The sequence below is a fragment of the Macaca nemestrina genome, chromosome 16, assembly GCF_043159975.1.
Source record: "Macaca nemestrina isolate mMacNem1 chromosome 16, mMacNem.hap1, whole genome shotgun sequence".
Classification (NCBI taxonomy): domain Eukaryota; kingdom Metazoa; phylum Chordata; class Mammalia; order Primates; family Cercopithecidae; genus Macaca; species Macaca nemestrina.
Window position 1 is genome coordinate 28,741,814 of NC_092140.1, and position 11,756 is coordinate 28,753,569.

The following is an 11,756-nucleotide window of genomic DNA, read 5'->3' on the forward strand; positions in this document are numbered from 1 at the left end:
ATATTTATTTATGTATTTAATATATCGTGTATATGTTTCACTACAAAAAATATTAAAAAGAGCTCTAATTCATTGGCTTAAGGAAAAAAAAAGAAGTGCTTAAATCAAATGCTGTATCAGAAAAATAGCGACTTTAAGTCCAAATCCATTTTCAAGTTTACCTGGCTTAAATTATTCTTCAATAAGTAAGCTGGTTGGTAAAATAAAATTAGAAATCCCTTCAGAATTGTCAATATACATTATTGTTTAGATTTATTGGTCAAATAGTTTTAAATTTCTCTCTGCTGGATATTATAAGCTGTCAAAATTTGGCATGAGGGTTATAAAGCTATAAATGCATCCCAAAAGAGAGTTATCTCTATTTGTGTAATTTTTTATAAATAAGGCACTTAATATTGTTTGTTCAATACAGCTAAATCTTGAGTTATTGATAAAAAAAAATTACTTAACCTTATTACTCTTAAGTAAACACCTGAAATTCACAGGATATACAAATGGCTAACAGGAAAATTAGATTAAATAATGACTATCACATTTTTCATAAGCAATCTAAGGTAAACTATTAAAAATAAATTAATCAGCTAAATGTAATGGAATAAATGCTTATAAATAAATTTGTCATATTATTTAAAATCTAAAATTATATTAAATTAAATAAAAGATGGTCATTAAATGTCTGGGTCATTTCCAAAGTTTTAAAAATTATAGGAAATCTTTTTTTAAAATGTGTTCTTATTTAAAGGAAAATAATTTTTGCCTAATTCAAAAGTTATTTAGAGATTATTTATGAAACAAGGTAAAAGGAACCAGTAAATAAGAGAGATGCAAAGAAAGTTATAAATATAAAGAGGCATTTCAGCTAGTAAAGGTTAAAAGGAAAATAATTGTGTATGGGAAATTATCTTATAAGGTAAATTTTTTGTCCTAAAGTAAAATAATTGGTTATTTAGGAGACAGGGATGTTTAGGATAAAACAGGAGATCTGAGTATAATGCAAATGGTTTGTATAAGTCATGATCAGATTTGTACAAAGAGAATTTGTGAGAAAGAAAACTTTATATGATCATATTAGCTATCATGAAAAGGAAATTATTTATAAAAGTGTTTCTAAAGATTGGGCTTCAATATTAAAAATACCCTAACACACTAAAGAATTGGTTAGAACACCAATATTTTCTTAAACTATTTATTTGCTCTTAATAAAATTACAAGAGATTTTAATTTATTTTAACCCCAATTTCAACTTTTATTGCATCTCATTGTTTTCAGTTTTCTCCCCCATTTGAAAAAACCTGAAATAATAACTCCTTCAATTTTTTTCCCTCCGGTTCTAACTGCTATTGTGGCCTGATGCTAAAAATGTTTTATCTTAAAGTTCTAAAGGAAATATCTTCTTTCAATATAACATTCTGTGCCTTTGGCTTTAATGAAACAAAAAGCTTCACTTATGACCCAGGACACACTCTTCCTATGTTTGACTAATTCAAATAACATTTTTATTAGTTTTGAGTTCCAGGTTATCTAAATGAACTCCCCATAGGGAAAGAAAGGCAATCACACTGCAGAAGGTCTTTTTTTCTTTTTTCTTTTTTTTGTCTTTTTGTAACAGATCTAACAGATTTTATGTTTTGTTGAAAAAATTTATATGTCATTTTTACTAAGGTTTAATTTCCCTAGGAAGACTTAAATTAAAACAAATTGTAATGTAAAAACAAATAATTAAAAACTTTAAAAAATTAAGCTTTTTATATCCATGCAACCTTCTGTATTGCTTTTACAGTCCTGTGCTATCATATTACAGTACTTTGTCTCCTGGGTCTAAAAAGGACACCAAGTACTGCAAAATCTTAAGCACTCACAGCAGTTAAAGCCTTCATCAGAAGCGAGAGATGATGACAATCAAAGTAAACTGCCTTTGTGAGACACAGAGCTAGAAATTAAAACTATTGAACCCCTGTAGACCCAGATACTATTGCAGAAGAGGTAGTCACATGAGACTATAAGAGCCTATTTTGAGAGATAAAAATAATTCAGAGTTTCTCTATAAATTTAGCATTAATATCAAATGAACACTGATGCATGACCAGCATATAGGCCCCTGAGTCAGATTAACAAGCCTTTCTTGGAGCATTAACCAAATCTTTAAAAAAAAAAAAGTGTACAATTTTATAAAAAGATTTATGGAAATTATATCTTAGGGTCAAGATAATTAAAACTAAAAAGATTTGTTTATAACATTTGAAAGACAGATTTAACTGGTCTCACACTGTTTTTATTAGGGCTTATTGCTTGGGAGATTAACTCTCCTCTTTCAAAGAAGAAAGATTTTTGCTTTTTAGAGGAAAATCTTTGAGTTTTTATTGGGTAAATGAATGACTTATTTTACAGTGACCTGTGATCCTATTCTGTGATGTCAAGTGTTTTAAACTTTTATGTTTGATGAGCTTTCTAAAATCATATGCTAAATTCAGTTCTATTGACCACATTAATTTTTTGATAGTAGGTCCTTTGAAGTCCAAAAATAAATATTTGGCTTATTTGATGTAATAAAATCACATAGAAAGCATTGTCAAATATAAAATAATGTTTAACCATCTTTGGATTATATTCATACAAATGTGTTAGCAGTATTTATTGCAAGATTATATGAGATTCCTGTGACTGTAATATGTCTTAGTATATGTTATCAATAGTAATTACAATTATTATCTAAAATAGTTGTATGACACAGAGTAATTAAATTTCCTTGTCAACTGTATCTTTAACTATAGATGTTCTAAGACATTTTACTTTAATCCTTTAATAAGGCAGTTTACAATCAGCTATAGAACTCTAAGGAGCACTGCTAAATATAGGTTTCTGATAATTTTAGAGATTGTAACATTAGAATAGACAGAAAATTTTCCAGGGCTCTCATGGAGAGCTGATGTATTCATGAGGATTTTTGATCCAATATTGAGCAGAACAGGAGTCAATTGCAGACACTGAACTAACAGAAGAGTAAAATAATGTTGAGGAAACCAGCCCCACACCATTCAGCGAGTGCCCTGAGTCTGGCGGAGACAAAGGAGTTAGAAAGAGACAGAATAAACATTTAAAAGATGGGTCCAGGAAACCAGAGCATCAGAGTCTTGCTGATGGCCCAGAGCTCTCGGGATCCCCCCAGTTTATTGGTTTACAAGCTCTTTTTTTTAGGGCAGATAGGAGGAGGAAGGGATGAGAAAAAGGATTAATCAGTGAAGGAGAACTCATGAGTCATTCAATAAGATGTATAGCAGTGGCAGGTTCTGTGAATTTCCTTGAGCAAAAGCGTGTGTCTAATTTACTTAAGGTCTTAAACTTAGCGGGACTGAAATGGGTAGGAGTGGGTTTCAGGAGGAACCAAGATGTTTGATTATACTCCACTGCTTCAAGAGAGTGTTATCTCCCTGAGCAACCTGTGGAATGCCGCTGAGCAGTTATGCTCTCGGGGCATAAAGACATGAAGGCAATAAGGAGATTTTGCTCTTCAGAGGCCACCCATGGCTTCCCATGGGTGTCTCACACAGGGGAGACCAACTCAACTGGCACCCAAGAAACTCTCTTTCTCACATGTCCACCTTTTTTGGCTTTATTAATATTTTTTGATTCATAACCGCCATTGCTCTCATGGCTCGTTCACGGTGTCTGGCTTCTCCCCCAAGGCGCCGTCTGCATCTGTAGACTAAAAACAAACAGCATAAACAAACACAAATCAAAATAAAATTTGCAATTGTTGATCCACCTATCGTTTTAATCCACTTTAAAGGATTGGTATTAGAAAGGCCATCAGCGGCTCCAGCAAGAATATCAGCTCCAGGCAATGGGTGAGATGTCTCAAAGACTTGTTTTTTTCAGTTTTGCAATATCTAATGTTAAATTATCTTCTTTTCCTTGTAGGTAATGTCTAATCATCTCCCAATGGTGGTCAGTGGCATTATAGGAGCTAGGAGTAACACAAAAATCAGAAGTATCCAATCACCTTGCATTTGAATTCTATGCTCCAAGCTCATAATCCAATCTCCCATCCAAATTATTGTTTGACAGAGATTTTTAGATTTGCCAATTTTTGATCTATTTTGCTTTGGGAATTCCAAAGCTTAGAAGAATTTTTCTGCCAAATATCCACAAAGCCCGCAGTTTGAATAGAAGAGTGCAAAGCAACACCAGCAGCAGCAGCAGTAGCTGTAACAGCTATAAAGCCCATGATCACAGCTATTAAAGTAAATATGAATCTCTTTGATCCATTAAGTATTCTTTTTAGTACTTCAGTGATAATATGTATGGAAGGAGAGGCCTCCCAAGGTCTATTGAGGGAAATAGGTATCCAAATTCCTTCTTGGGCCTTAACCAGTAAAATGCTATTATCTTTATTAAAGGTAGAATTAATGCAGGTAAAAAGATGACAGTTGAGGCATGATACGGTTTGAGAGTCAGGTAGGATATTAATTTTTCCCACTGCCAACATAAAAGGAGGTTTAACACAACTCTGCAATGAGACCATCCAAATGGACGGACCATCCAAACTGACAAATGCATCCTTTGTCAGTTGCCCTCCACTTTCCACACTCATGTTTCTTCACCAGAATATTTGTAGAGATTATGGGGAGCCCCATGTTGGGTGCCAGGTGTTGGGGAAACCAGCCCCACACCACCCAGCAGGTACCCTGATTCCGGTGGAGACAAAAGAGTTAGAAAGAGACAGAATAACCGTTTAAAAGGTGGATCCAGGGGACCGGAGAGCCAGTGACTTGCTCACAGCCCAGAGCTCTCAGGCTCTGCCCAATCTTTGGTTTACAAGCTCTTTGTTCTTAGGGCAGATGGGAGGGAGAGGAAGGGATGAGGAAAAGGATTAATCAGTGTCTTGAAGTCTACAAATAAATATTTGACTTATTTGATGTAATAAAATAATATAGGAAGCATTGTCAAATATAAAATGATGTTTAACCATCTTTGGATTATAGTTATATAAATGTGTTAATAGTATTTATTGCAACATTATATGAGATTCCTGTGACTCTAATATGTCTTAGTATATGTTATCAATAGTAATTATTATTATTATGTAAAATAGTTGTATGACACAGAAGTAACTAAATTTCCTTGTCAATTGTATCTTTAACTATAGGTGTTCTAAGACATTTTACTTTAATCCCTTAATAAGGCAGTTTAAAGTCAGCTATAGAAATCTAAGGAGAACTGTTAAATATAAGTTTCTGGTAATTTTAGAGATTGTAACATTGGAATGGACAGAAAATTTTCCAGGGCTCTCATGGAGAGCTGATGTATTCATGAGGATTTTTGATCCAATATCGAGCAGAACAGGAGTCAATTGCAGACACTGAACTAACAGAAGAGTAAAATAACTTTTATGACTTTTTGTTTAAAACATTTACTGATTCCTTTTGTTTTGTTTTTCAATAAAGAAAATACTTTTTTCTTTTAAACTATTTATAGCTTTATACAATTTAGTAAAGTATACTCTAGTGAGCAAAATTTAGAGCATAATTCTTTTCTCTTTACCGAATAGCTCCCAAATTTGGAAACTATATGTGATTATTATTAGTTTATGGAAATATAGTTATTTGCATAAATTCAATAAGAATCTGTTTTCTTTTATAATAGGGCATAATTGGAGTCACTCATTATTTTACCAAGGCTTTGACTAGAATTACATATTTTCAGATTACCTTGAGAAAATGAGGCTTACCTATAGGGCCAATAAAGGTCCCTTGGAAATATTGTCCCCATAGCTTGTCATTTACAGGGTCCTGACCTGTGGTAAGTAAAGAATGTCACTTTCTGATAGGGCCAGGGATTTCAAATTTTCTTAGGACTTTGAAAAGGGAAGAATACATTCAATTCATACAGGTGTCTGCAGGCACAGATAAGTGCTTAGCTGGGCTTGAGGTTTTTAAAAATGTGTATTCTTAGATTTCTTATTGGAAATGTTTCCAGCAAAGCCAATTAAAAGAGAGAAAGAGAGAGAGAAAGCCTATTAGCAAATGATTATTTTTGCCACACTTTACACAAATAATCAAGCCAAGAATAAGAAGACTGAAACTTACTTTAAAAATAAATTAGCCCTATTGTGATTTTATCTTTAATAAAATTGGGGAATTGAAGATAAAAAATGTTTCTAAATGAACTATAGTGCACTCATTATTGGATTCTAGCCTCGTGCAGTGATTTTCTATTATTATTATTATTTTACATTTTGGACTGAATTCTAAAAGTTATCCTTGCCAAAATCTCCACAATAATATTTTAATTATTTCTCCTCATTTTCCATTTTTTCCATTTTCCTGATTTGAAACACTAAAGCTAGACAACTTAAACATCAGAAGAAAATAACTGTAACCTTTTTGTATACATAAGTAATTTTGATACCTATTGATGTATGAACTTCAGAGTAATATGGCTTATATCAGTTTTCCAGGATTTTTCCCTTTTTTGTTGTATGTTGTTTTCTTCTTTTTCTCTTCTGTTTATTTCTCTCTTTCTCCCTCTAATTTTTCTTTGTAGGTTGTGAGACTTTACAATCTGCTAAAAACAAGCTTTCCCAACCATGTAGGACCTGTTTGTCTAGGAAAAAACTGTCCTACAAATGAGAGATGAGAAAAAACCCAAGACCAGAGACTAATTTTCTTCTAAAATGCTTTCTCTGGAAAATTTCAAAAACAAGAGGAAGGTGAAATATAAAATGAAAATAGAAATGTGGGGCCCCAATTCAAGATGCCAAAAGGAAAAATTAAGCTGAAACTGAGTCATGCAAGAAGCTGCCTTTCTTTTGGTTCCTAAGCAGACAGGTACAGATAAAAGGTTAAATATCTTCACAGGTAGCTACTCTGTGTTCACTTTATCTCATGTAAAGTGCTGACTCACTGAGCATGAGAGGAATACCTAATGTACTATTCCCCTATGTGCTCCTTTTCTCTTACAACACGTGGATTTTGTAATGTGACTGTACCCTCCCTCTTTCCCCTCCAGCCTGTTTTTCCTCTTTAAATATTGAAGTCCTCAAAAATTATCTTTGGAGAAAGGCACAGATGTGTTTTTTAAGCATGTCCTTAACCTTTGCAAAATACACTTCAAAATTGATGGAGACTTGTCTCAGATACATTTTGTTTTACTGACTGATTCTCATTTCATCTTCGCTATGCTTCCAAAACCACCAAGGTGGGGAAAAATAAAACACACTCACAGAATAAACAGTACAGTAATTCTTAATGCTACTGCACAGAAATGTCTCTCGCCACTTAAACTACCATTCCTTTGGCCAAAACAACTCACAGATTCATTCTTCACTTCAAGTAGACACAGGAACATCATACTATCATTTCCTTCAATAAAAATATGACTGGGAAATTTTTCTTATTAGTGTGAATGTCTCTATCAGTGTCTGTATACAAACAACACAAAGAAAAATACAATTTATACATGCTCAGTAACGGGAAGAATGAAACTTTTCCAGCATTTGCGTATTTTTTGATAATACATGTTATATTTTGTTGCAAATTTTGGAAATATAGAACTATTTTTAGAATTTAGTTTTTTTGTGTGTGTATTTAATCAAGAGTTGAAGATAAAAGTTATAAATTTAAGAGGTTTATTTTTGTTCAGAAGTCATAAAACTCAGAACACATCATTAGAAATTTATAAAATAATAAACAATTACAAATTTTTATTTGAGATATAGAGTTAAGTCTAGTTCATTGTAGTTATTTATTTATTTACTTATTTTAGGTTACCTTGAAAATACTAATCAAGATTTTTTGAAATGATTAAAATCATTCCATTTTCATTTGCATAATTCTTAAGTTATAAAATGCATCTTATTAAGAGAAATACATTTTTTTAAATGTCATGTAAGCTACTTGGGTAAGGGAGAAGTAAAAATTCAATGTATTCTTTCAGAATTTTTTTCACGTCATTACCATTTCGCAAAATCCTCCAGGTAGATTTTAATACGCTGTGTTTTCTTTGGCACTGCTGAGTTAATCTATTTATATTTCTTATTTAGAAGTTGAAAGTGCCATTGAGCATACCAAGATTTGTTTTCTAAATAGCGATTCGGCTGGTCTGGTGAGTGTGCGTGTGTGTGTTTGTTGTTGTTGTTTTTCTCCTCTATTAATTCAGATGCAGTAAGTGCCTGGATTGCAGGCATTTGCATTGCAGTAACAACAAGTGGCATGTTAGTGGGCACTGGCCTGGAGCCAAAGAAGCCAAGCTGCCTCAGGCTTCCTTGTGCTTTCACTACTCCTTCAATGGACCTTTGGTGTCAGCTGAAAAATGTGCAATAAATCAGCCTGTTTCATCGGTTGAAATCTTATAATTAAATTAAAGAGAATTTTCATAGTTTATGGGAATCTCAGTCATCGGTTAAAATCTAGCTGGATGTGCCATGTTCTAATGGACTGGAAATGAATTTTGTGACTGTCCACTTTAATAATTTTCTCAGCTGCCTTTCTCATTGTTAATGTTTCAGCAACTGCAGTCTGTGTCACTGGGTGGTCAGAGCAATTTCCGCTCACTGGTCAAAGCTAGTCGGTTATCTTTTTTTTGTTTTTTCAAAAATCTTTACCTGTTTTTTTTAAAGTAGTAAATTTGTGGTAAATATCTTCATCTTAAAACCTTTTCTCTCTTTTATTTTTACTTATAGCAATAATTGTAGATACTTATTAGGTACAGAGTGATATTTCAATACATATATATAATGTGTAATAATCAAATCAGAGTAATTAACAAATTCAGCACCTCAAACATTTATCATTTTTTGTGTTGGGGATAGTAAACAATCCTATTTTCTAGCTTTTTGAACATATACATAAATGATTTTAACTGTATTTATCCTACAGTGCTATCAAACACTAAAACATGAAACCTTTTAACCCCTGCCTGACTCAAAAGTGTTTGAGTATACTTTAAAAAGTAAGAGCTCAAGACAAAAATCTCTACCCTACTATTTGAAAATCCATTTAAAATGTACATAGCACATATATAAGTAGATTTCTTTTTACCAGTACTGAAGGCTAAACAAAATAAACTAAAACAATTTGTGTTTTATCTTCCTCTCACATATACACACAACTGAAAACGAACAAATTTTTGCTATTTCATCATTTCAAACAGGAATATGAAAAGAATGATATTTTTGAAGCCTGATTTCACTGGTACCACTAAAGTGAATTTGTTCATCCATTTACTTCTCAATTTAGCAACAGTCGTTATTTATTGCCTGCTACATTTCAGAGATTCTGCTAACTTCTGTAACTACAAAACTTCCTGATATATGAGAAAAAAACTAGAAAACAGATAATCACACATACATATAAGCATCACGTAGAGAAGTTTGGTTTTGTCAAAATCAATTTACAATAAGTGATATTGTGTTGCCCCTTTTTGAGTTGAATTTTATTTCCTACAGAAAAGATTCTTGCAGAGATTCTTATCTTTTCAAGTTGTATTTTATCTAGTGGTTAGCACTGTATATTTCAAATACATTTTCCCCCAGTCTTATTAATTTACAATTTTCTATCTTAAGCAGCACCCTTTCTGGTTCTAAACTGCTCTTATTTCCAGTAATTTCTCAGCTAGGTGTGTAATCTTATTTGCAGCAGTAATTACTTTATATGGAAGTGTTTTTATTTACCAATGTCCATTTCTCTCATAATTTTGTGCATAGGAGAGGATTACTGTAAAGTTAGGTGAGGCCAAGTTTTTTTCTCTAATGAATGACATATGAGTGGATGTGCACATTTTACCTTCTTAGTGAGATCACTGTGAAAAACACATTTAAAATTGAAAGTCCCTTTCAATCAGCACTCCCTATGGCACTGCCTTGTCATTTTTTGCATAGTATCCATTATCATTTATCAATCAATGCATTTTAAGCAATTTATACTTTTTCTTGCTCCAAAACACACACAATTGATTGTAAGAGCAACAAAGCAAAAGGAATTCTTCATTTTTTTTAAACTAATATTGTTTCTTTCCCTTTGGATCTACAATAGTGCTTAGAATATAGAAAGTGCTATGTAAAATAGCAATTATAAGGTAGATGTAAAGAGGTTATTTCCAAAATAGGAAAAATAGGAAATATGTGTAAAATGTTTATTTTACACATATTATTTATATATTATATACTAATATATTTTAAATATACAAAATACATTGATTTGTATAAAATATGTAACAAATACTATAGAGAGACTATATATACATATATCCATATATATGTGCTTCTTTTATGCTTGAGCTTTCATGTTAGTCTTGTTTGCTTGCATGTTCATGTTCCCATATACTTTTGTGCTTAGGTTTTCTTTAATTTGTTCGTTTACATTATGCTAGGTTATATGGATAGTATAATTCATTAGAAGCATTAGAAGACTAAGCATATTGGGGTAACAAACTTAACAGATTGAATTGAAAAAGTAGTAATATTAGATCAAGTAGAATATTGCAATTTAAGATTCCAGAGATTGTGTGTTTCTGGATTATGACAATATATCGATGTGGCAATGGGATATAAAGCTAAAGTGGAATGCATTTAAAATTACTGGAGTGTATGAGTTCAAGGATTTTAGACCTGGCTTGGTAGGCTGCTTGTAGCTCTTTACATCATGAAGGAAGCAGGTTCGTTAATAAGAATAACAGTGTCAATCATAAGCTCAAACTAATTTGGAGAAGTAACTATGAGTATGGTAGAATGATCTGATTACCATTTTAGCTGCATATGATAGGCTATCAACAAATTCGTTGAAATTCTATGAGGCGATTTTAATAATGGGTTTAGAATCAATACATTTTTAAGCTTCTTCGCATTTTTTCTTACCTGTATTTTTCAAAGAAGTGGACTCACTAAATCTCCAGCATAGACTGTTCCTCTTGGTTCTAAAATTAGTGTATGTAGACTGGAAGAAAAGTATTGCTGAAACTCTAGATTTTCTTTTCCTCCTTCACTCAACATGGAATAAAGGAATAAAGAATTCACAACCTCCTAAGATAATCCATTCACTTTTCTGACTTCTCTAATTGAGGGAACATTATTGATTTTAACCCTATTTTCCTATAATAATGACCCCCATTATATATGTGTGTGTGTGTGTGTGTGTGTGTGTGATGGCACAGATTAAATCTAAACCCTCACTAGGTAAGCTCAAATATTTACCTACTGAAAATTATGCTACATCACAAAAAAGTTATATTTTTTTGTTTCCTAGTTTTAGATAACATGTATGCAATGGATCCATTCTATGATTGAAAGTTTCTGTGTTTTACTTCTATTAATAAATATGTCATCTCTTGGTATTCCATTTTGTAGGATTGAATTCCTAATTTGGTTCCTTTTTTTTTTTTGGTAGTTTACTTTCCAAACTCATTTTTATACATTTTTATAGACTCATTTTCATATCTATTGTTACATATTATAGACTAATTATCTTCTCCTCTGAGGAAGCAAATTTATTATCAAACAATGTTTCATTTATTTGAAAACAAGCATTACATTTTACATTACTTTTGCCTTCCTTGGGTTAAATATCCTCATTTCATCATTTTATTTCCCATTTTGGCAGAGTTGGTGATCTTCGCTCTTTGACACATTTGACTTGATAGAAAACACTGGGCAGAGATTTATAAGTTTTATCAGTATATCCCACAGATACGAACAGCCTAAAGCTGAACCGTTATCTTCCTTCCTCTAGACATTGCATGAAGAGTATATATTTTTGAGAGCT